The sequence below is a fragment of the Dipteris shenzhenensis genome, chromosome 21, assembly GCF_047967505.1.
Source record: "Dipteris shenzhenensis isolate YYH24624 ecotype China chromosome 21, Dip_SZ_1.0, whole genome shotgun sequence".
Taxonomy (NCBI): Eukaryota; Viridiplantae; Streptophyta; class Polypodiopsida; order Gleicheniales; family Dipteridaceae; genus Dipteris; species Dipteris shenzhenensis.
The window spans coordinates 18,650,308-18,676,304 of NC_141616.1; the positions used below are offsets into that span (position 1 = coordinate 18,650,308).

At 46.5% G+C, this 25,997-nt stretch overlaps 1 protein-coding gene across 1 annotated transcript in view; it reads left to right on the plus strand.

Annotated features, from left to right (window-relative positions):
- The window catches only part of LOC147888587 (NAD-dependent malic enzyme 1, mitochondrial-like), a 106,542-nt gene that overhangs the window by 34,973 nt on the left and 45,572 nt on the right, over positions 1–25,997 (plus strand). The window lies entirely within an intron of this gene.

Below are 25,997 nucleotides of genomic sequence, written 5' to 3' on the forward strand. Positions count from 1 at the left end.
TCTTGCCTAGCTTTCCCGAATCTCTGATGCTCGGGATGGGAAGTCTTCTTGCCATGATGAGGATGTGAAAGGCTTAGGAGGGTAGTGCAACTTTTCCTTAAATTGTAAACAGAAATCTCTTCCTGAAACAGGGTCCCCTCTTTTTCAAGAGGGGCTCCTTACTTTAGGGCTTGAGGGGTATCACAAGAGTTGTGACAAGGCTTTGATACCATGTAAGAGTTTCAAGAGATGAACTATGCCCCTATGCACATCGGAAAGATGTAGACACCCAGTTGAGCCTTGCTCTCTGGAGGATGTACCTATCTCCCGATATAGACCAATACATGCTGATGTGGATTCTACTTGGGTGATACTGGCTAGTATTATTGCTTGGCAGATTTGGAGGGCCAGATGCATAGAGGCCTTAGATGGATCACAGGTCTGCCCTTCTCATACCTTGGCCAATATTTGGGCTGATATTACTCACACTCTGATGGCCAGTTGGGCGAGCATGCAGGGGTCCTCTCGGGCAGCCTCTGCAAGGAGGGTTATATTCCTTACGCAATGGAGGAGCTCACCCTTTTTCTCAGAGAGTACATCAGGGTTGAGGTGGCATTTTCAATCTCAACCTTGGTTTCTCTCCAGCTCATTTTGAGTTTTTATTTACTCTTTTTTCTCATGCCCAGCATGATGTATTTCCGCTTCAAGCTTGTTCACGCGGGTTTCTTTCATAGTAATAGAAGTCTCTTTCACAAAAAATGTAGACACCTCTCTCCCGATACAAAACAGTAAACTGAACCCAAAAACTCTAAATAAAACAGGAAAATAGAGCAGCAAAGGAACCTCCAAAATATACTCAGTTTAGGTCACCACAAAAGCGGCTGAACTGCGTCAAAGTGAAGCACTAAACATCCAGCAGGGTGCTGGGCAAAATATAGCCAAGGAGGACTGATCAAACTCAGGTATGGACAAAGGAAGAGATGCTTGAGAAAAGTCTGCTCTTGTTTGCCTTTTAAATGGCGTCAATGAGATGCAAAATGGCAAGGCAAAGTCATCACTTATATGGGGCAAGGAAGCCCTAGAAAACTGACCCAAGAGGACTATTCAGGCTCAGGTATGGATGAAGTGGCGTTGATACATAGAGACTCGAGAGAGAGCTTTGTGGTCCCTCGAACTGGGAGCGAGTAAGGGCATGCACTCTATGAGGGGGGCTTGATGTGCGAGGTTGAGGTGATGGCATGTAACCTGGATCGCTGGCGACTATTGACATTTGTGGTCCGATGTGGTCTCCTGGCTATAGCACCATGGCGAACGAGTGCCACCGTCACTCCTGTGGGTCGGACCTCTGGTCTGATGAGCATGGAGGGAAGGTCCCCTTGCAACTGAAACTAGACCTTGAAGTCCACCTTTACAATAATATTCCAGCAACTTAGGGAGCTATGGGCTGGCTGGACTGCAAAGGGCAGCAAGGGAACACCTTCCCAATCAAATCGCAATTGATCCTGGGCACTTTGGGAATGGTTTGTGGACACCTCCGGGCATAGCACACAGTTAGCAACTCAGATCGCAGCAAGAAAGGTCTTCAGGCATGAAATCACAGCACTTGGAGAGGCTATGGGACAGATCACAGCACTTTGGCCATGGATTGACAAGCATGCCAACACTCTTTGGAATTTGGATAGGCCTTTATCCTGGTGGCAATCACGACTCAAGAAAATTTGGAAAGCCAAATTGCCATTGAAACAGAGGCTTTTCTTTTGGAGATGTATAGTGGGAGCTTTTTCCATTGGGGTGAAATTGGCAGCACGTCGCATTGCTTCCCCTTCGCCCCCGTTGCTCTCATCACCGTGAGACAGTTTCTCATCTATTATGGTTTTGCTCGCATTCCCGGATATTGATCACTCATGTCTCTCATTTGCTGCGGCTTCGGTTTCCCTCCATCAGACTCGGGAAACTCTTCTTGATGTTTGGATGCTTCTCATCTCAGATGTCTCCATTCCTCCTTTTCTTTCACTGGACTCGCTTTTGGGTACTATGGACCATTTGGACACAGAGATTGCATTCTAGGATGGGACAACAGTTTCCTCAGTCATATGCTTTCTTTAGAATGTCCCTCAAGCAATCTCTATATGATAGTTATGCTGCGAGGGACTTGGATGCTACTAGCCTTGAAGTGTTTTCTGATTGTTTTTGAGTTCTTCCATCAGGCTCTCTCTTTGAGTCTAATGTCATGTACATTGATCTCATGTTAATAATATAGTTAATGGTTTCACCAAAAAAAAAAAGTGTGTGTGTGTGAGAAAGAAAGAAAGAAAGAAAGTGTATTATTGTCCACTAGAGGCCAAAATGGGCCCATGGGACATCAAGAACTCTGCATACAAGATAGCACAAAATCAACGTGCCCCAAAGAAGAGGCATCGTCGAATATCATCTAAGTGCTACGCAATATAATGCTAGTGAAAGTACATAATGTCAAATCTGAGCCTAAATACAGAGTAAACTAGATGCACGGAAACCGCCCCCGGATGCAAAATGGGGGGGATGAGCACAATATGCCAATGCAAAGATACAAGTCCAGGTGTCAATGAGTCTGAGAACCAAAATAATACTGGAAATCCTGTCCATCGACTCTGCCTCCTGCTATGAGAGTACAAATCTGGGCAAAGGTGAGGTGAGCGGCTGGTGGGGCGAGATCTCCATGAGTAAGTCTCCTCCGAAATGCTGCCATCATCCTGGATCGTCTGGAGATGAAGCGGCGAGTACGTCCCCTATGTAACAAGATCCTGCGGCGTCTACAAACCATCTCATATGTACATCCACATGGTGGAGGCATGTGTCCTGTGTGGGCTCTGCCGTCCTCGTGCTCCTCCTGGTCTCTGTCCTCTGGTATGGCGTGTGTCTGAGCTCTATGAGGCTGGGCTCTATCACGCTCCGGTCTGTGCTCTCTGAGGTAGTCTCGCCGAAGCATAGTGGCCTCCCTGACATAAAGGGCTAGGCAATGCTGATCCTCGTAGTCCATCACTCGTGAGAGAGGTCCAAAGCCATCCGTGAAGAGACAGTGGAATCTACCTCTGATCTCATAATATAGCGGGCATCTGCAAATGAAGTGCTCCTCTGACTCCACCTCTCCCATGGTGCAACAAGGGCAGATCCTGGTCTCTCGGCCTGGTCGCCGTCCATCCTCCATGCGTCGCATCCTACCAGCCTCTATCTCGAGCTGATGCGAAGAGACTCTAAGCTGGCCGAGGGCAATCCTCAGTGAGTGGGACATGTGGGTACCTGTATAGCCTGGTGGGATGACAAATCCATCCTCTGAGATCCGAAGGAAGTGGTCACGATATGTGGCCATCTTCACCGGAAGCTGCGTGGGATAAACCCAAGTGCGATACGTATGAAGCTGCAGCAAGTCTGCTCTCGTGACCTGGCTAAGCTCGTGGCGAGTCAACTCGAGATGAGGGGCATCTATGCTGTATCGGAACGGAGGCAGTCTATCCATGTCTAGTCCAAGGGATGTGAGCCACCTAGTGAGTCTGAAGTACCAGCAGTATCGGGTCCCTGATCGTGCCAACTCCATAGAAGATGCAAGTGCTAACCATGGCAACCGAGCTCTGCCTGCTGCTGAGTCTCCAAACTCCCTGACCCTGTGCAGATACATGACCGACTGAAACGCTGCATCCAATGCAAGGGGAGTAGCTCCAAACTCTGCTAGCATGATCTCGTGCGGAACTGTAGCCTTGGCCCTAATGAGCCGAGAGAACATGATGATCTGTAACCTCTCTACTCGTCTCCAATCTGCAGCGCCGAGGTCTCCTGCCCAGAAAGGAGCTGCATACATCGCAGCTGGTCTCACCAATGTATCAAAAAGCAAGGATTTCGTATCGGGATGCTGAAAGTGGGACTGAAAACACTGACGCTCAAGATGAGCCAACGAAGCATACCCTTTACTAATCCTATCTCGTGCTGCATATGGTCCCCTGAAAACTGCCCCCAAATAAGTGTACTCTCTAACAAGCTCAATGGGCTGTCCGTCATAAGTGAAGTAAAACTCATCCATGCTGTAAATACGATCAGAGGTGTTGAAAACCATAACCTTGGTCTTGCCAAGGTTTACGGTCAACCCCCTGTCCTGGCAAAACCTGTGGAGTGCCTCAATATGTGCCTGGAGGCCCTGAGCAGTAGAGGAAATGAGAACCACATCGTCCGCATACAGGAGGATAGGAATGGAGGATCCTGAGAGAGTAGAGCCCACACCACCTGTCATCTGTACAAACATCTCTAGCTCATCAATGTATAATCCAAAGAGAGTGGGAGAGAGCGGGCAGCCCTGCTTCACCCCAATCGTGTTGCATACCTCCTCTGAGAGCCCCTCACGTGTCCGAGCCCGACCAGTGACCCTCTCATACAAAGCCATGATAGCCCACTGTATCTCTCCACTAAAGCCCATCTGGCGAATCCTCTGAAACAATCTGAATCGCGGAACTGTGTCAAATGCCTTCCTGAAGTCCACGAAGCAACAATAAAGCCGTTGCCTTCGTGACTTCGCCTCCTCCACCAGTGCCCTAAGTGTGAGGATGTGGTCAAGTGTCGAATGATCCCTACGGAATCCAGCCTGCCCTCTGGCTCTGAGTCCTGTCGTCTCGGCATGGTCATTTATACGGCTTTCCAAAACTGATGCAAAGATCTTGGCCATAACGTGGCCGATCATGATGGTCCTGTAATTCGACGGCTCCATAGGGTCCCCCGACTTGTGGATAGGTACTATGGTATTGCCTAACCAGGACTGTGGTAGGCCTGTACAAACAGACTCATTGAAGAGACGGGAAAGAACAAAATCTAAGGCATCAATCCCATGGATTACATACTCCGCTTGCAATCCATCATGATCCTTAGCTCTCCCGTTCTTCAATCGGTGGACTGCTGCACGGACACTCTCTGGTGTGAAAAGAATAGATGAAGCTGGCCTAGGGGAATGGGATAAATCGCGACTTCGAGCGGAGGAATTTTCGCCAGAATTCCTTGGAGTCACAGCTGAAAAGCAAGCTTCTCAGCTCCTCCTCATTCTGGGCTAGAAATTGGCGTTTCTTGCGCCTAACCAACCACTTGTAGTCTCTCTTGGTTTTGGTAAGGAGGGGAGACTTCTCCTTGGTCTCAAGGTGAAGTTTCCTGCGGAGTTCCTTACACTCCTCGTCATACCAACCGTTGCAAGGAACAAGACCAACCGGTGGGGGACTAGACGAATGACACGTGGCAGGGAAGGACATGTGGGCAGCAGAAACGAGTGAAGAATGTACAAGTTCCCACCGGTCCTGCGTGGATGGTAGAGCATCTAATAGATGAGGACGGAGTAGGCGGCTGAGGTTCTGGCTATATACATCATCGAACTGGTGGTCGAAATGAACCTCATAATAGGATGTGCGGTCGTGATGACGAGGGGGGGGTGGGTCATGGGAGACATGAGTCAAAGTAAAGTGGATGAGTGCATGGTCGGCAGAGGGCATGAAGGGGCTAACAGTAAGGCTATGGATGGAAGGGACTAGAGTCGGGGGACCTATGATGTAGTCGATCACGCTAGTGCCACGCCCAGAAGCAGAAGAGAATGTAGGCATGGAAGACCGTGGCCACCTGGACAAGCCGTTATAAATGACCATACTGTGCGAGGTGAGGAGCTCCAGTAACTGACGTCCCTGATCTGTGGGCTGTACTGTGCAGTCTGATGAAGTCCGACAGAGGCTATCATTGTGAGATGCCGGAAGTATGACCGGATCCTCCATGAAGTCATAAGTGAGGGCCTGTCTGTTTGAGGTCCTCGCGTTGAAGTCCCCTAAGAGGATTCATTCTGATTAAGCATGAGCTTCAGCCAGTTATTGCTTTAAATGACAATCAAGGCAGATGGATTATTCTTCAATGCATCATTCAAGGAGAGGTGTTTGAATTTGCTTCTGTATATGCACCTCAATAGTGCAATTTGGGATGCCATGCAACGATATCCATGGAGATATCATGCCTTTATATGTGGGGATTTCAATAATGCTTTGCAACAGGGTGACAATACATCAGGAAATACCCATATGTTAACCTCTGAAAGGCATGCATGGTCTCAATTACTGATTCATCTTGATTTGGTTGATCTTTGGAAAGAATTGCAGCCTTTGTCACTTGGATACACTTTTCAACATAATGTCCTTTCTTCTTATTAGGCACGTCTAGATCGCTGGTATAGTGTGGCTCCGCAACAAAATGATGACTTTACATGCAAAATGTGGGTTGACTATGTCTTTGTGCATTCAGATCATGCACCGTTATAGTTGAGGCTATCTTTTGATGATATGCCAGATGATAGACTGCCTCAAAGGTGACATCTGATTGTGAACAATAGCTATTTGCAGCATGTTGCTTTCAAGGCAATGGTTACTGCAGCCTATCAATCTCTGTCTTCTCAAAGCCACTTTGATATTGATAATGCATGGGATTCTTTTGTTTCCAAAATGCAAGTTGTAATTAGAGGTTATGGCAAGTCTTACATGAAGACTCTGAGGGAAACTTTTGCTCAGGCTAAATTGAATTGCCAAGACCTCACTGAACTCAGTCACCTTCGTCCTTTGTCTTTGCATGAGCAAACAACACTATGCCAAGCTAAACATTGTATCCAAATCAATGATCACAGGAAACTTGCTAAATGGGAGACCAGAGCAAGACAAACAGCTTTCACAAATAAAGGCTGTTCTTTCAAACAATTTTTTAAAAGCTTGCATCAGAAGAGATTAAAAACAAACATTTGCAGGGTGCTTATGCCTGATGGTTCATGGACTACATCACGGTCACAGCAGCTTGCTTCTGTCTGTGTACATCATTTCTCTCAGCAGTTTGGTTATGCAGATCCTCCCTCACAGCAGGTTTTGTCTGCAAGAAATTTACTTTTATAGGATGTTTCTCCTATTATCTCCACTACTCAAGCTTTGGAATTGGAGGAAACTCTTACTAAAAGGGAATTGTCAGATGCAATCAAATCGTGTGGTAGATGGAAATCTCCAGGATGGGATGGTCTTATAGTTGAGTTTTTTTAAGAATATTGGCCTCTTTTGAAGCATACTTTGCTGCATATGGTGAATTCTGCTTGGCAAAATCAGATTTTCTATTTGGCTCTATTCAAGGCAAGATCAGAGGTTGTCCTTTTGTCTCTCGTTTGCTTCTTGATTGGAAGCATATTTTATCCCACTTGGAATGGAATGGTAGGGATTCTTTGTTGGGAAATTCCTTGAGGACTGAGAATATTTATTGGTCCAAAGTATTCCACCCTCCTTTGGCTATACAAGAACCCAGGCGTTCCTATTTTATATCTTTCAAAGGTATTGCTTCTGTGGCGGATGTACTTCAGGATGATGGCACTCTTTTATCTTTTTCTGCGGCTGCTAGCAAGTATGGTTTGGGAGCTCATTATCGTCCTTTATGGCACAAAATTTCAGAAATGCTTCAACCTTTCTTGTCGGTACCTCGTTTGGAACTTCAGGATAGGCTTGAGGATTGGACTCTCCATTCTTTCTCTTCTTCAACCCGTCCTTTGAAGCTGTCACATAGCACACTGCCTTCTCTGTATAAAGTGTTGTTACCTCGGTCTTGGGTTTCTGACAGAGTCAATTCTGTTTGGCATATGGATCGCCCATCAAAGTGGTGGAGAAAGCGGCTGCGTCTCCTTTGGCATTATAAAGTCCCTCTTCGGCAACAGCTTTTCCTTTGGCGAGTCCTACTTGGCATTTTTCCATCTGGGTAGTTACTCGCGCATAGACATATTGCCCCGGCTGCTTGCCACAGATGTCTACATCCTGCTGAATCTGTGCCTCATATTTTCTGGCACTGTCCACATACTTGTGATTTCCTCGCTCTCATTCGTCAGGGGCTTCGAGCGAGATTTCCTGCTGTTACTTTTAGGAGGTTCTTCTGGTTATTTGGTTTTCATCCCGCTAGATAGGGTTTTGATTTATTTTTTGTTTGGGTGCGCTACTGGGCACTTTGGACTCTATGGATGGACATAAATCATAGAGTCTTTGGTGATCCTACTTTTTTATCTTTCGTTTTTTTCAAACGATCTTTGAGGCAATCGTTTTATGACTGCTTTCAGACTCATTTGATTGATCATGATGTATATATGGCTTATATTGAGATTTTCGGTTGAGTAGTAGTTACTCCGCTTTTGGAGTAACTATGAATGTAATTATTTCACAGCAATAAAATATTTCTTCTCACAAAAAGAGTGTGTGTGTAGAAGAGGCACACTTAGTGCCATAGACCATGACACAGGTGATGATGTAATGCAAAGGCCCCCACATGGGGTGGTGCCTATGATTGTGGAGTTTCTATGATTTAGGAGTCACCTTCATTGATGTAGGAGAGATGCCACTGATTTAGGACACCTTCTCTCCATTTCTATCAAAAAGGGACTTCCCTCTCAAATGAATAGAACACCCATTGCTACATCTTTTGTGTTCTCACTCATCTTGTCACAATGCATCTATTCTTCCCCATGTTCCAACATTTGGTATTAGAGCCAGGTTCGACCTCCATCATCATCTAGAGCTTCCAAAACTGCCATGTCATCATCTTTTCCATCTCTCTTCTTCTTCATGCTTTCTTCCACCTCTTTCCCCAATTTTTCCAAATGCTTGTTCTCCCTTTGTAGGCGATCATTTCCCGAGCCGCGTGAGCTGTAGCTTCCTTAGGTTAGGGCGAATCTTCAAGTCCAAGAAATTAAGGAAATACTGCTCCAGTCGCGCATGCCGATAGCTTCTTTGTCTGACGAACTTTTGCGTAATGCGGCCTGTAGGAGTAGCAATTGCCCAATTCCTCTTAGACACGGGCGGGCGACTTTACAAGAAAGTGCTGATGAAGTTTGAGCACCAATGCTTACTGGAGTGAGGAAAAAACGCGAAAAAACCAGTCGGAATAGGCGCATCTCTCCATGGCGACACAACGTAAAATTTCGCCATTTCTCTCTGTTGGAAGTAGTCCTTAGTAAGAGCTTCCATTTGTCTTTGAAAGCCCTCTCAAATCTTTTCTCTTCAGCTTCAATTGTACCCTCCAACTTCAAACTGTTCAATTTGGGGGTAATAGTGATATCTGCTTCTAATATGAATCATGATATGGTGAAGTGCTAGAAAGTTTCATTATTATCTTGTGGTTCGACAGTTTTGACAAATGCTCATGATGCATTTGTGATATATTTTGAATTGAATATGTTTGAATACTATTTTGTGAAGGAATAGACAATGCCTTGTAAGAGGTAAGACCTTCCTAATGGCTAACATGAGTAAGATAGATGGTCATTCTTTCCATACTTGGCAGACCAAGGTCAAGTTCATTCTCATGAAGAAAAGTCTATGGAATATTGCTTGTGGAAAGAAGAAGAAACTTTCAACAAGAAAAGGTGAAATAGCATGGACAATAAAAGATGAAAAGGCTCTAGCAATTATTGCTTTGGGTCTTATTGATGAATATATTCATCACATTGATGGAAAGGACACTTCACATGATGCATAGAAGACACTTGACAAGATATTTGGTGCCAAAGGTAAGCACTCAAAAATGAAGATACTTATTCACTAAATATTATAATGCTTTTGTGGAAAGACCAGCCACATTGAGGAAGAGCATGAAGACAAGAAGAAGATCAAGGAGAACAAGGAAAATAACTACATTAACAAAGGTTTCAACAAGAGCTTCTACAACAACAACATCAAGTATAGCAACACTTTTACATCCAACTTGGTGGATATTGAAGCTTCTCTTTTGGAAGAGGAGAGAAATGGCTCCTACTACAACTCCAAGGAAAGTGAAGCATGTCTTGTGAAAAAGAGCTACATCAACAACATGGCAAATCTGGATGAGAAGAGAACTCCATCAACAAATGAAGAATCAAACTTTGTGGTAGAAGATAAAGACTATGCCTTTTGAGCACTTTGTCTTTTGAACTTTATTTATCATCACTTAGTCAAATTTTGAGGTTCTTTGCCTGGAATAGTATTCCAAAAAGAATGTTATGTGTTTTGTCTTTTGTAAATCACCTCTGGTCACCATATGATGTAGGCCATGCGATATGTCTTTACCCCCATGGTACTTCTTGCAGACATGAGAAACTAGGTCCATATAAAGGCCTAAGATAATCTTTGTACATGCAAGGGAGATAACCATTTGGGGGCCGTCTATCCCATTTTTGTAAAGCTTGACCCTTGGGCACCTTTGCTAGCATGAGATCCTGGCCATAGATTTATTCTTGACCCCAATGAGATGGCTTGTGAAACTATGTGCCTAGATGAATCCTTGACATAGCAAGAGGCAAACCCTTGAGTATTTTGGGATATGTGTGATCAAGGGCTTGCTAGGAGCATGTGCATCCACTAGCAGTCATATGGTTGTGTGTATGTGTGTAGAAGAGGCACACTTAGTGCCATAGACCATGACATAGGTGATGATGTAATGCAAAGGCCCCCACATGGGGTGGTGCCTATGATTGTGGAGTTCCTATGATTTAGGAGTCACCTTCATTGATGTAGGAGAGGTGCCACTGATTTAGGACACCCTCTCTCCATTTCTATAAAAGAATCTATAAAAGAGGGACTTCCCTCTCAAATGAATAGAATACCCATTGCTACATCTTTTGTGTTCTCACTCATCTTGCCACAATGCATCTATTCTTCCCCACGTTCCAACACTTGATACTTCTTTAGAAGACTCACATGAAAAGCATTGTGAACCTTCCAAGTCTCAGGCAGCTCTAGTTGAAAAGCGACTTCATTTATGATCTCACTAACTCTAAATGGTCCATAATACCTGGGAGACGACTTTGGGTATACTTTCTCTTTTCCTTTCATCTTTCTGAGTCTTGCTTTTTCAAACTTTAGTAAGACCTAGTCTCCTTCTTGGAGATTCATCTCCCTTCGGTGCTTGTCTGCTGCCTTCTTTTTCTTTTGTTGAGAACTTTCAATCACTGCCCGTACTTGAGAGAAAGTTGTATCTAAGTCTCAGACATAATGGTCGGCTGCAAATATCTCGTCCTTTGCTCTGAGGATAGGTGGTAGAATCACCTTTCCATAAATAACTTCGAATGGGGCTTTTCCAGTGGAGCTATAAACAATATTATTGTATGCAAATTCCACGAGTGGAAGATACTTTTCCCATTCAACTTTTTGCTCGGATGCATAACACTTGAGAAGATCCAATACCGTGGAATTGGTGTTCTCACTTTGTCTGTGTGACTGAGGATGAAAAGAAGATGAAAGTCCAGCTTCGTCCCCATATTATCAAATAATGCTCTCCAGAATAAACTAGTCATTCTGGGGTCTCGATCACTAACATTTGACTTAGGCATCCCATGGTGCTTGAAGATCTGTGCCAAAAACAATCTGGCCATGTGGTCTGCCTTAATAGTTTTTCTTACTGGAATGAAATGGGCCTGCTTGTTGAACCTGTCAATGATGGTCCATATCCCATCATTCCCGTATCTGGATCTAGGAAGATCAAAGGTGAAATCCATGGCGATGCTTTCCCATGGTCCCTGCGGTATGGGCAGCGGCATGAGAAGTCCTAGGGTCTTGTACCTTTTGGCACGTAAGACATTCAGTTACAAACTTGTAAATGTCTTTCCGCATCCTTGGCCAAAAGAAATCTCTCAATGGCCTGTGTAGTAGACGAAATACCTCATGCCCTGCATAAGGAGGAGCATGACATTCTTCCAAAACTTTGACTCGCATGTCTTGGGTCACACACAAATGATCATCTTTCATGAGTAGACCATCCTTTAATGAATACTGATTGGATGATTCGCCTTGCAAGATGTTCCTCATAACTTCTCCGAAATCTGGATCCTGTAAATATAGTTCTTTCATGGCCTCTAGATCTTGATGATATGCTATGGTAACATTATTCACTTGGGCCTTCTGGATAAGGCATCTGCTACCCTGTTCCGAGCTCCTGGAGTGTAGACAATCTGAAATTGAAACATGGACAAGAAATTTGCCCATTTCATCTACTTTTCGGAGATTCTTTGTCTACGTCAAGAAATACCTGAGGTTCTGATGGTCTGTCTTGACTGTAAAATCAGCTCCAATCAGATAATGCTTCCAGACAGCTAAGGCATGGATAACCGCTAGCATTTCTTTTTCATAAACTCCCAAATATCTCTCTGCATCATGCAGCCTCCTGCTTTCATAAGCTATGACTCGTCCTTCTTGGTGGAGGACAGCTCCCACACACTCTCCACATGCATCGCAGTCCACATCGAACTGTTTGTGCAGATCTGGAACAATGAGAATCGGCTCGGTCGTTAACTTTTCTTTGAGAGTGTTGAGGGCTGTCCTTTGCCGTTCTCCCCACCTAAAGACTACTGCTTTCTTGGTCACATCATGCAAGGGGGCTGCTATATCAGCAAAGTGTCTGATAAAGTGTCTGTAATAGGAGCAAAGCCCAAGAAAACTGCGTACTTCATGTACCGAGGTGAGTTCTGGCCATTCTTGAATAGCTTTTATCTTGGCTAGATCCATCCAAATGCCTTCCTTAGAAATTATGTGTCCCAGATAGTGAATCTCATCTAGAAAGAATTCACTCTTTTTAGCATTGATGTAGAGCTTATGATTTCTGAGTTCTTGGAACACGGTGGCCAAATGCTCTTTATGCTCCTCCTCTGTCTTTGAAAAGACTAAGATGTCATCAAAGAAAGTACTTATAAATTTCCTGTAAGGTCTAAAGACCCTATCCATCATATGATTGAAAGTTGCTAGGGCATTGGTTAACCCAAAGGGCATCACCAAAAACTCATAAAACCCAAAAGTGGTCCGAAAAGCTGTCTTATGCACATCTTGAGGATGAATCCTTATCTGGTGGTACCCACTCTTCAAGTCAATACAACTGATAATTGTAGCCCCTTTTAATTTGTCCAAGATATCATCTATGCATGGAATTGGAAACTTGTTCTTAACCGTCATCTTGTTAAGAGCTCTGTAATCCACACACATAAGGTAGGAGCCGTCCTTCTTCTGGACTAAGAGCACAGGAGAGCAAAAGGGTGAGGAACTGGGCCTGATAAGTCCTTTAGAGAGCAAATTTTGTACCCGAGCCATGATTTCCTCAGTCTGGGCTGCGCTCACTCAGAAAGGCAGGTGGTTCGGAGGCGCACTGCCTGGAAGGAGCTCTATAATATGATCTTCTGGCCGCTCTGGAGGAAGCTCTCCTGGAAGAGAATCTGAAAAGCAATCTTTGAAAGTTTCTAGAAACTGAAAATTTTCTTTATCCATAGGACTTACCTCCACTTGAGGTTCATCCTCCCTCTCTTTGACAACAACCATGTACGCAGAAATTGCAGATTTAATTACTTTAGAAATGGAAATAATTGTCTTGCCTCATCCTTTGGCCAAAATCTTGTGCTCCTTATCCCGGTGCTTGAAGCTGAGAGTTCTTGCTTTGATATCAATGCGCACCTCTTTTCTGTGGAACCACGGCATACCCAAGATAGCATCATAATGCTTGAGGGGTGAAACATGAAACTCCTTGTGGTCCACATAATCGTATACATGAATTCTGAGCTTTCCAACAAAGGAGTGACTCTGATTGGATCCCCTTTAAAAACATGCTCCGCATCTAGGGATAATCGCAATTCTTCGGTCTTGATTCCTAGCCTTAGAGCTAGATCTTACGAGATAAAATTGTATGTAGCTCTTGGATAAAAAAGGATCAATGCATTCTGGTCTCTTACTTTACCCCAAGCAAGGCAAAGCTCTCGATCTTCTGGTTCTATTGTTCTCCCCAGCATATCTAGGATTCCTCCCGCTGTGGGCTTTGGTGGTTCTCTTGGCGTTTTCTGCTCCCTAAAACCCAGAGGCTTTTCGGGGCATTGGGCAGCCATATGCCCTTCTTTTCCACAGTGGAAAGACATACCTTCCTTTCATAAGGTCTCGACCTGCTCTAGAGTAAACTTTGACTTCCCTTTATAGAGCTTGAAGAAACCCCTCGGCTTTTGAAATTGGGGCTGTTTCTGTCTTGGAACTGTCGGGTCCATATTTCTCTTGGTGGTGTCTCCATCCTTGCCTTTAGCGGCAGCCACGAACTACAATAGATCTGCCTTCATTGCTTCAACTATGATGGCTGAATGCATTAGGTCTCGTAACTTGAGTCCGAATATGGGGCTACAAACTAGCCTGGTACTTGCGAAGCTTAGACTTTTCTGAAATGTCTTTGAAAGGAGTGATTTGGAGATAGGAAGAAAAGAACTTCTGATTGTAGGACTGAACAGTATCTGTGGCTGTCATGGTCACACTCTCCCAAGTGGTGTGCACATCATCGTAGAAATTCTTTGGTAGGAATTGCTCGGAAAACTGCTTTTTGAAGCTTTTCCATGTCTTGGGGGCATCATCTGCCACTAGAAGTGCTCCCCACCATGCAAGCGCACTATCTGTGAGATGCAAGCTCACAATCTTTAACTTTGACCTTTCACAGTAATGCCCTGTCTGAAAAGTGATGTTGAACTGACGAATAAAATTCAGGGCCTTGTCGCTTACCCCAAATTTACCATCAAAAGTGGTAAATTTAACAAACTTGCCTCCTTTGAAATCTCTTCTTCTTGATCTGGATCTTCGGCTCTTATGCTCAGATGAAGAGCGCTCTCGGGACGAGGAAGAAGAGGAAGAACTGGATGAGGGGGAAGAAGATGACGAAGAGAAACTGGAAGAGGATGGGCTAAAACTAGGTGATCTCCGTCGATGCTTCTTTTTCTGCTTTTTGCGGGGCTTGGGACTCCTTCCTCTCCGAATTGAAGGGGAACGTCTGGATCGCTTTCCCGAGGCAAAGCGTAGTCTAGTAGATCCGCTCGAAGAAGAAGAGATGTTTTGAGCAACTTCTTGTTCTCCCTAAGGAGGAACCTCCTTTTTTCTTTCTTCTTCAAACAATTGTCGAAAACGTGGAATCTGATTCAAAGACTGGAGCTCCTTGATTCTTCCCAACATAAACAGCTCATCAAGATCTTCATCTAGTTCAATAGGATGCCTCATACTGGTTCGCCTTGTGGCTGAACTACCTCTTTCTGAAGTCATGTCAAATCCCTGGGACTCTTTCTTGGGATGTCTTCTTGTTCTGGGCCGTTGCCACCAAGGAAAGTGGCGACCCTTGCTCTGATACCACTGAAACTGAATCTAGATCTCGAAGTTTACCTTTACAATAATATTCTAGCAACTCAGGGAGCTATGGGCTGTGGCTGGATTGCAAAGGGCAGCAAGGGAACATCTTCCCAATCAAATCACAATTGATCCTGGGCACTTTGGGAATGGTTTGTAGCACTTTGGGGTGCACTCAGGAAGCTTGGGCTGCAATCGCCATATGACAGGAAAGCTCTAGAACTATCGCAATAGTCTAGGGATGCAGACTAGGCGCTGGAATTCATTGGCTGAGCTGGTGAGGCTATGGGAGCTCATGCGCCTTCAAGGAAGAGTGCAAGGAGGTGAGGGAAAGAAACAATACACAGCACTAGGGCCCAGAAAAAGGGCTGGACCCCCCCGAAGGTCTTTATTGCAATAGAATAGACTTTTGTACAATTGGAGCTCACAAGAGCTTGGGCTGAGTACAACTCTTCTCTTTTCTAGAGCTCAGGGCTCTTCTTTTATAGGCTTGGCCCCAACTTGAAAGTAGAGCTCTCTAAAAAGCTGGGGCTAGCTTTTCTAAGCCTAGGTTAGGCTTTCTTTCTAAAAAAGATGGAGCTTTTACACTTTTAGCTTTCTGGAGCTTCTAACAGCTGATTCGCATGCTTTCGGAGTCAGATCCTTGGCTTTTAGGCTGTTTCGCTGGCTTTTAGCCCTATGAGGCCCTCAATATGTAGGCGCCACCTCCTCCTGGTGCTTTTTGCCTCGTAGGTCCTGCTTTTTGGCGCTTTCCCTTGACTATAGGGCTCTTTTTGCACCCTTCTTTGTGGACCTACATATCACCACAATCAAAATACAACACTTTAACCTGTTAAAGGTTAGTCTAATTGGACTATTTCTAGTCCCTTCTGGACTATTTTTAGTCTAATGCATGCATTCTAGTTCTTGGACTATCCTCGAAGCTTCTGTCTCCATGGGTCCTATTGGTCAATGTTGTCTGGCTGAAAAAACTCATTGATCATACTTTGAGTGGGGTCCGACTGTGTGTCCTGATAACCCTTACGTACTCTGAGCAACCGCTCCCTGTCTCAAACAGCCTCATGGCTGAAGGCCGCTAGGCATCTCTGGTTTGGGTAGGATAGGAATCTAGATAGGGATCCAAGGTAATTTCTAAAAAGTTAGTGATAGTGGCCTCTGATCTTGTAGTACACAAGGCATATGAATGCGAAATGCTCCTCTGGCTCAATCTCTTGAGACTCACACAAAGTGCATGAAACCAGCCTGAACAACGTAAAGGGTGGTAGGATCCACTTAATTACAGCATACAAAGTTAATTGACAAGTAAATATGCACCACAGAGCAAATCACAGAGGAGCTAGTGCGCTCCTACTCAGAAACAAGGACACCGATTGGCCCCAAATGTTGGCACCCCCTGCAGTATTTATTTAACATGCATTTGAAGCCAAGTGACTGATTACAAAGGTCTCTAGGAAGGTGCTCCACATGCAAACCAACGCTCGCAGACTCCCTGTCTAGCCCACCTTGTAATTCCCTGCTCAACTTCAAACGGTGAACGGCATCCAATCACTAGACAATCCTGTATCCTCAGTCAGCCAAAGCATGCAACAGAGACCCCAATAGCATCCACTGTCTGTGCGACACCTGCAATTGCACAACTAAGTGCCCAACCAGCCAGATACGGCTGAACAACTCCAAGACAAAGCTCTCAACAGCCAAACTCTGGTGCAATCAATCGACTAAACACTTCCAAACAGGTTGCCTCCATCTATAGCCTCTCTGGCCACTGCCCAAGAGCAAGAATCAACCTTTCTTCGTGAGGAAAGAACCCAAACGCAATAATTGGCCAGCAACCAATCAGGGAACGGAAAAAGCAGGCAAAGACAAGCCTTCTTCTACCCAGTATCCACAAAAGAAAGGTCACCTGGGCTGGAAAACCCTAGATCTTGTAGAGAAAAGTTGATTCCGCCGTGGCATAGCCCCAAGAGCAGCTTAGAAGTGAACACCCACGCCTGAAAAGTTACCAAAATCAGCAAAAGCACCCGAAAGTCTCCAGAAATCAAATCGCAATCTTTCTTGCAGAGCCTTGGCAACCTGAAAACAAATGGCAATCTTGGGACAGCCTGGACAGCTTGAAAACACTTGGAAACAAATCGCAATTTCTTGTAGCAACCTCAAAACACCTGGAAACAGACCCAGAATAGGACGCAGTCACCTGGCATAGCCCGGAGGACCTGGAAGTGAAATCGCAATCTACAAAGGACACCCTGGCTGAAATCACAATCTACAACAAGCTCTGGGGTCAGGTGCGATTTCCTCTAGTAGGCGCTAGATGCACTGGTATTGTCCCTGGTTGATGACGATTTTCCCTGGCAGGCTCAAGAAGCTCCTGGTAAAAGGCAATTTTGCTCTAGCAGCACGTGGCAGCTCACAACTGATCATCTGGCTCCTTCTAGAACTGATTTGGCCTTCTGAGCCCAAAAGAAGAGCTCTAGGCTCTTTTTGGAGTCCTGTGCTAAAATTAGCAATTTTTAATTGCACCACTCTTTTGGCCCCCCTGTTGCACACTTTGGCCCTAGGAATTAATTGCCTAGTAACTGGGCGCACATTCACTATTTCCAAGGGCCCACTAGGGAATTTTAATTCCCCAAGTCCTACCCCCTGGCCGGACCCTCGCGCCCTAGAGGCTTAAGGCAGTCACGTGTAAATTACGGGAGTTGCAAATAAGTCCCATAATTTCACATCCTCGTGACAGACCCCCCTCTTGAAAGAAGGCAAATGTCCTCGATTGCCAAAAATTACCTGCAAAAGAAAACCAAGTGGAAGCACTACAATATTTTTTAGGCAAAAGACAAGCATTCACAAACAATATGCTCCCCATGATGCCCGATCCACGTATGGCCATCCCTAAGGACCCACTGCCAGTGGTACATCATGAGCATGTGTAAACACTTAATGCATGCACATAAATACTCATACCATACTTCTCAAGGGTAGTTCATGCATGCTTTACCCACCTATGGCCATCTCTTCAGACCCACACTAGTGGTACATTATGAACATCCGAAGTACTTGAGGTATCAAATCCAAATCTGAGTGGATAGCCAACCATGTCGCCAACAGATCACCAACAGAATTCATCATCTTCTGAAAGCGAGGTTCCTATGTGACTTGCGTGAAAGCACTCATGAAACTCTGCATCTGTGCCTTGAATAGTTCACATCCTCCTCATCCGTCCGATCATCCTGATGCTCTGTTACATGCTGGGTCTCCTCTCCTGCACCCTGGTCATCACCAAGAGACTGAGACATTTGCTCTTCCTCCTCTCCGGTAAGGCCCAAAGATCTCTCCCTGTGAGACATATTTACTGAATAGTACACTGTCTTCTTCACCTAGTCTGCTGGACTTGCACCAAGCCAACCACAGGCTCCCCTTTTGAAGAAGTTAGGTGGATCCCGGCAATGGAACCACTGAAACCAGCCTAACAATGTAAAGGGTGGTAGGATCCACTTAATTATAGCATACACAATAAATTGACAAGTAAATATGCACCATAGAATAAATCACTAGTGCGCTCCTACTCAGAAACAAGGACACCGATTGGCTCCAAATGTTCGCGCCCCTTGCGGTATTTATTTAACATTCATTTGAAGCCAAGCGGCTAATTACAAAGGTCTCTGGAAGCTGCACCATAGGCAAACCAATGCTCGCAGACTCCCCATCCAGCCCACCTTGTAATTCCCTGCTCAACTTCAAACGGTGAACGGCATCCAATCACTAGACAATCCTGTATCCTCAGCCAGCCAAAGCATGCAACAAAGACCCCAATAGCATCCACAGTCTATGCCACACCTGCAATTGCACAACCAAGTGCCCAACCAGCCAGACACGGTTGAACAACTGCAAGACAAAGCTCTCAACAGCCAACTGGTGCAATCAATTGACTAAACACTTCCAAACAGGTTGCCTCCATCTATAGCCTCTCTGGCCACTGCCCAAGAGCAAGAATCAACCTTTCTTCGCGAGGAAAGAAACCCAAATGCTATAACTAGCTAGCAACCAATTGGGGAACGGCAAAAGCAGGCAAAGACAAGCCTTCTTCTACCCAGTATCCACAGAAGAAAGGTTACCTGGGCTGGAAAACCCTAGATCCTGCAGAGAAAATCTGATTCTGTCTTGGCACAGGCCCAAGAGCAGCTTAGAAGCGAACACCCATGCCTGAAAAGTTACCAAAATCAGCAAAAACACCCGGAAGTCTCTAGAAATCAAATCACAATCTTTCCTGCAGAGCCTTGAGAGCCTGAAAACAAATCGCAATTTCCTGGGACTGCTTGGACAGCCTGGACAGCCTAAAAACACCTGGAAACAGATCGCAATTTCTTGTAGCAACCTGGAAACACCTGGAAACAGATCCAGAAAAGACGTAGTCACCTGGCACATCCCGGAGGACCTGGAAGTGAAATCGCAATATGCAAAGGACACCCTAGCTGAAATCGCAATCTGCAACAGGCTCCTGGTTCAGGTGCGATTTCCTCTAGCAGGCGCTGGATGCACTGGTACTGTTCCTGGCTAATGACGATTTTCCCTGGCAGGCTCAGGAAGCTCCTGGTAAAAGGCGATTTTGCTCTAGCAGCACTTGGCAGGATCTGGCAGCTCACAACTAATCATCAGGCTCCTTTTGGAACTGATTTGGCCTTTTGAGCCCAAAAGAAGAGCTCTGGGCTCTGTTTGGAGTCCTATGCTAAAATTAGCAATTTTTAATTGCACCACTCTTTTGGCCCCTGTGTTGCACACTTTGGCCCTAGGAATTAATTGCCTAGTAACTGGGCGCACATTCAATATTTCCAAGGGCCGACTAGGGAATTTTAATTCCCCAAGTCTTGCCCCACGGCTGAACCCTTGCGCCCTAGAGGCTTAAGGCAATAACGCGCAAATTACGGGAGTTGCAAAACAAAAGTCCCATAATTTCACGTCCTCGTGACAGTGCAGATGCCGCCGACCACTCTCAATACGGAGACGGTGTGATGAGACTTGGAACTGCCCTATCGATATCCTCAACGTGTGAGGGAGGTGGATCTGTGTGTACCCTAGTAGGTCGATGAAGCCCTCCTCTGAAATTCGTAGGAAGTGGTCTCTGTAGAAGTTGAGCTTCACAGGAAGCTCAGGAGGTGCCAACCATGAATGAGAGTAACTGCAAGAGGTCCTCTCGGAGGACCTAGTTCACCTCATGATAGGTCAGTGGGATAGAGGGGGCCTCAATACTGTACTTGGAAGGGAGGTAGCCTATCTATGTGATGATGATGCTGAGATTGATATATAGTCGACCACCGACATGACTATGTTGTACTTAGGACTTAGTACTGCCATTCTGCATTTTTGGCATTTTGCATTTTGCATTGGAATAGACGCTCGTTTAGTAGCTCCACTACCACAGCTCGTTGTATCAGGATTTTCACAGTCTCATAGACCCATCGGTCTTCCGAAGACTTTAATAAACTTTCTTTCTTTCTTTCTTTCTCAAACCATTTGCATGTACATGCGTGCCAACATCTTTGGTCACACTCTATTGCTAGTGCCATGGAGGAGGATAGGGCTAACCAAGGAAGCCTCCGTCACCTTGTGGTGTAAGGTCCACACTGTCTAATGCGGTAAAGATATGTGGTGACCTGAAATGCCGCATCGAGCCATTTCTGGGATGCGTAGTAGCTGAAGGAGAAATTAAAATGGATCCAAGGAAGCCCAAAGTAATACTTGAATGGCCAGATTTAAAGACTACATGAAGGATTGTGTTCATTTTACAGAGGTTCATCTATCACTGTGCTCATACGGCTTCACCTTTGCATGACTAGAGCTTTTGTTTGGAAGGAGTGTTATACAGAGATCCATCCAGGACCAACTATCTGAGTGGACTTAAGGTGGTTGTCTGCTCTCCGCTCTGCTCAGCCTACCCCTCCGCTCCGCTCAACCTCCCCTCCGCTTAGCCTCTCCGCTGTACCTCTCTGCCCACCCCGCTCTGCTCACGCTGCTCCTACCCCGCTAGCGCTGCCCCTCCCACTGGCGCTGCTCCTCCGGCTCTGCTCCTACTTGCTGTCCCTCCATCCTGCTCCACTCCAGCTCCGCCTTGCCCTCCGCTCCAGCTCCTCCCCAAGCACTGCTACTGCTCCTGCTGCCGCTCCTCCCACTGCTGCTGCACGCTGGCCCTCTCGTTGGCAGCCTCCCTCCACCTAGGCTCCTAGGCTAGGCTCCTTGCCTAGGCCTCGGCCCTCCGCCCCTCTCCGCCTCAGCCTCCCCCTTATGCCACTTCAGCCTCTCCACCTCCGGTTGCCTCACCACCTCTGGCTGCCACTCCGCCTCGCCACCTCCGACTACACCTCCTCGCCCTGGGTGTTCTTGTCACCATGGGGGGGGAGCCGGTGCTCCCGGTCGGGCACTAAGACCTGCACCAAAGAAGACAAAAATCAGTCCAAGAGAAATGGGGGACAAAGCCAAGAAAAATGACAACAACAACAACAAAAAAAAGCAAACGACACAATTGAAACTTGAGGATACGTCACAACTGAAGTGGCCTCGGGGTAGACAGCAAAGCAAAGGCAGGACCCACCTCAGCCTCAGCTTCAGCCTCTATCTCTACTTCAACTTCAGGCCCTGCTACAGTTTCAGTTTCAGTTTCAGTTCCAGCCTCAGCTCCCTCTATCTCTACTTCGACTTCAGCCCCCGCTTCAGTCTCAGCTCCAGTTCCCATCTCAGCTCCCTCTACATCCCCACTTTCGACTTCAGCTTACACTTCAGCACTAGTTTCAGCTACAGCCCCCACATCCCTACTTACAGCTACAGCCACTATTAGTGACATACTCATGCCCGTGGCGTCGGTTGTTTCCTTCCCTTCCTCTCCTATTATAGCTGTCACACCACTTATGACATCTACTCCGAAGGTGTCATACACTATTTCGCATTACGCTTCACTCTCCTCTCTCCCTCTTAGTCAACCCACGCTCCCACATCCCATTGGGGCTGCCTCATCCATTCCACTGTCATCTTCGTACCTCACCTAGTTCACCCAGTCACCATCCAGCTTCCAGACTCAGTCCCACACTTTCATGCCATAGCCATCATAGTTTCAGCTTAGACACGCGTTAGTTGATACACCAGAGGCCTAGGAGACCTTGCTCATGGAGATACATAGTTTTCGTGAGCGCGAGATGGAGCTGACTCGCTTCGCACGGGAGCAAGTCCGCTTCAACCAGGAGTAGAGCTGCATCATACAGGAGCAACCAGGAGTAGAGCTGCATCATACAGGAGCAGGAGCAGGCTCGGGCCATTCGGGAGCAGGCTGGTCTCATTTAGGGATTGAGACAGGATAAGAGAAGTCCTACTAGGGGACGTCAACGTGAGGACATGCGCCCGTCAGGTACCACTCCTCGACTTCAGTGATGATTCCACTCTATTGCCAGACATTAACCTTGAGGAGGCAGGTATGCTACGGGTTTCAGCTAATAGACGAGGTCCATTCACATCTTATGGGAAGGCTCTATTAGACCTCGGCAGGATTCATGATCTCATTATCTATAATGGTCTTGACACAGATGGCCCGCTTCAGATGGTTTCACGTGCTTTCCACATGGGGGAGGCTCCAGCATTGTTGATTACATCATGGGATCCCTTGCCTTCACATCTCGCATCACTGACTTCGCTGTAGCACCTCTCCCTCCAGGGGCTGATCATACCTATCTTTTCTTTAGCATCTCCACCCCCCTTCGCATAGCACCTTCCATCCCACTGAGTTCTTACTCCACCTACCACGATATATGCTTTGACCGGGATCACTCACCTACTTACTCTGGCTGTTTGTACATACTTCTTGCTTATATTGACTTCATACCCCTTTTAGAGGATTGTGCTGCCCTGGCCAACCACTCACTACACGAGGTTGCCCTTCACGCTTTTCCCCACATCACCCGCTCCACCCGCCCACCACCCCCTGGGACCGTACCCTGTAATAGCTAGTACGATGATGAGTGTAAGGCTTTATGCCGTCAGCTCAAATTCGAAACCAAAAACAGTCTTCCGAGCGCACCAGATACGCTACGCGAGTATCGTAGACTGGTACGGAGGAAGAAACTAGACTTCGTTCGTCGAAACGAGGAGGAGCTACTGGACATTTTGTTTAGTAACAACTCTAAGGATTTGTGGCAGAGATTTCTAGAAGGACGGTCCCCCTCACCACTCACCACTGACACTCAAATCTGGTTTGATTATGCACGCAAACTTTATGACATCCCAAATCAGCTAGTCCCTAACCTCTCACACATGCCCCGTCCCACATCCTGCACCCTCTTCACTACAGGAGGGGTAAAGGATGCCGTAATGAAACTTCATAATGGCCGAGCGAAGGATCATGAGGGGCTATGCACTAAGTTCATTGCATATGGGATTAACCTCCTAGCCCCGATCTTAGCAAAGCTCTTTAATGAAGCTGTTTGTTTGGGGTTTCCATGCACCTGGACCATTAACACTATCTCACCCATCCACAAGGCAAGGATCCCATGAGCCCGGAGAACTACAGGACCATTATGATTGGACATGTCATGTCTAAGGTTTATGCATCAATACTTGATTCCGAGGTTAGCAGATTTTTGTAGTGTCGAGGACTTAGAGCAACAGGACAGGCCGGATTCTGGCGTGATCATGGAACCATGGACCACATTCTCACACTCAGATGTATCATCGACGAGGCGAGGGCATGAAAGCAGAGGGTTTATTGTTGCTTTGTGGATTTCCACAAGACATCTGACATGGTTCCGAGAGCCCGCCTCATACGGCGCCTACAGAACTTCGGTTATGACTAGGAAATCATTTGGGCTGTCATGGCACTGTACGAGAGAGTTTCAGGCAGAGTCCGGGTAGGATCCGGATGGACAAACGAGATCATCAGCACTATCGGGGTCAAACAAGGGTGTCCTTTATCACCTACCTTGTTTGGCCTCTACATTGACGAGCTTGAGACAGTGATGCAGACATAAGGGGGGGTAGGTTGCTCTCTTGCAGGCATGCAGATCCGAATATGGCTCTACGCAGATGACGTGGCTCTCTTGTCTTCCTCAGCAGAGGGACTCCAAAGACACCTAGACGCACTACAGTTCTTTTGTGAGTCTCATGATTTGAAGGTCAACCTGGGTAAAAACAAGGTCATGATCTTCGATACATCTCGAGCCATCATGCGCCACGAGCAATTCACATTTGATGGGTCACCTGTTGAGATAGTTTCATCATACACTTATCTTGGGATTATCTTTTCTGGACCCATCTTCACTATGAGACCCGTGATGAAGGCACGCTTGAGCAGAGGATATGCTTCATTGGCTAGACTAGAGAGGCAGTGCTTCCGCTCGCACTTTCAGGATCCACGTACCAAGGGGTTGCTTTTTGACTCCTTGGTTCGCCCAGCAGGGATGTAGGGCAGCCCATGTTGGGGACCAGATTTGTCGGATACAGAGTGTGGGCCCGTGTGGAGCGGCTACAGGTTCTCATGTTATCACGGATGATTTGTGGTAAGCCATTCATTCCTCACTAGATCATTCAGGCTGAGTTTGGGTCACCTCCTTTACAACTAGATGCTGCATTTTAGGTCATCACGTATCTGTATTGAGTCAACGAATATGGGGATTACACCTCTGGGCGTAGCAGGCTACCATGGATAGCTCTATCCTCTTCTATGGCACTTGCAGCAGGAGGGGACCAGAGGTGCTGGTATGCATGCACAGAGAGATGGTTTGAGCATTTGGGTCACCCCCTTTAAAACTAGATGCTGCATTTTAGGTCCTCACCATATCATTCAGGCTGAGTTTGGGTCACCCCCTTTACAACTAGATGCTGCATTTTAGGTCATCACGTATCTGTATTGAGTCAACGAATATGGGGATTACACCTCTGGGCATAGCAGGCTACCATGGATAGCTCTATCCTCTTCTATGGCACTTGCAGCAGGAGGGGACCAGAGGTGCTGGTATGCACGCACAGAGAGATGGTTTGAGCGACTGAGGCTCTACATGGATAGACTACCTCCCTTCCAGTACAGCATGGATGCTCCGTTTTCTCCCCTCCTATCACACGAGGTCAACTAGGTTATTCGTGAGGATCTATTACAGCTACACACATTTCGGACCTGGTTGGGGCCGAGTGAACTCCCAGTGAAGCTTAGCTTCTACGGAGATCACTTCTTACATATCACAACGGAGGGTTTCATTGACCCACCAGGATACACGCAGATTCACCTACCCCACTCGTTGAGGATCTCTCTCGGGCAGTTCTTGGTCTTCTCGCACAGACTTTGTATCGAGAGCGGCAGAGCAGAGTGACTACCCAGGGAGAGGCACTGTTAGATATGCTCAATGCCCCACCCTCCTGGTAACCACCAGTGGTCTAAGGTGCTCAAGTTGTAAGGTCCCCATATGAGGAGAAGCCATGTGTGAGCTTGGGACACTGGATGGATCCTGTCTTGCATGTCAGATGAGGTCTATCAATGAGACCGTTGATGGTAGAAAGGTGATCTATGTGAGTCTAGCCTATGGGCTAGGCAGGGTAGGTAAGCTGGTAGCACAACGAGGCACATTGTCTTGATTGTGTGGGAGCCCCTTGCTCTCGTTGGACGACTAGTCGGTTCCACCGACTAGGTTGACTGGTTGGCTCCACCGACTAGGTTGACTGGTCGGCTCCACCGACTACGTTGATCCGACTACCACCCTCATAGCTATAAAGAGGCGACCCTCCCAGTCCATTGTATCAGATCAGATCAGATCTTCCAGCTAGTAGCTCTTCACCTAGTATCTGTCTAGATCGCCATCTAAGCTCCACTATGGGAGCGCACGGGTGGACAGAGCCATCATCTGT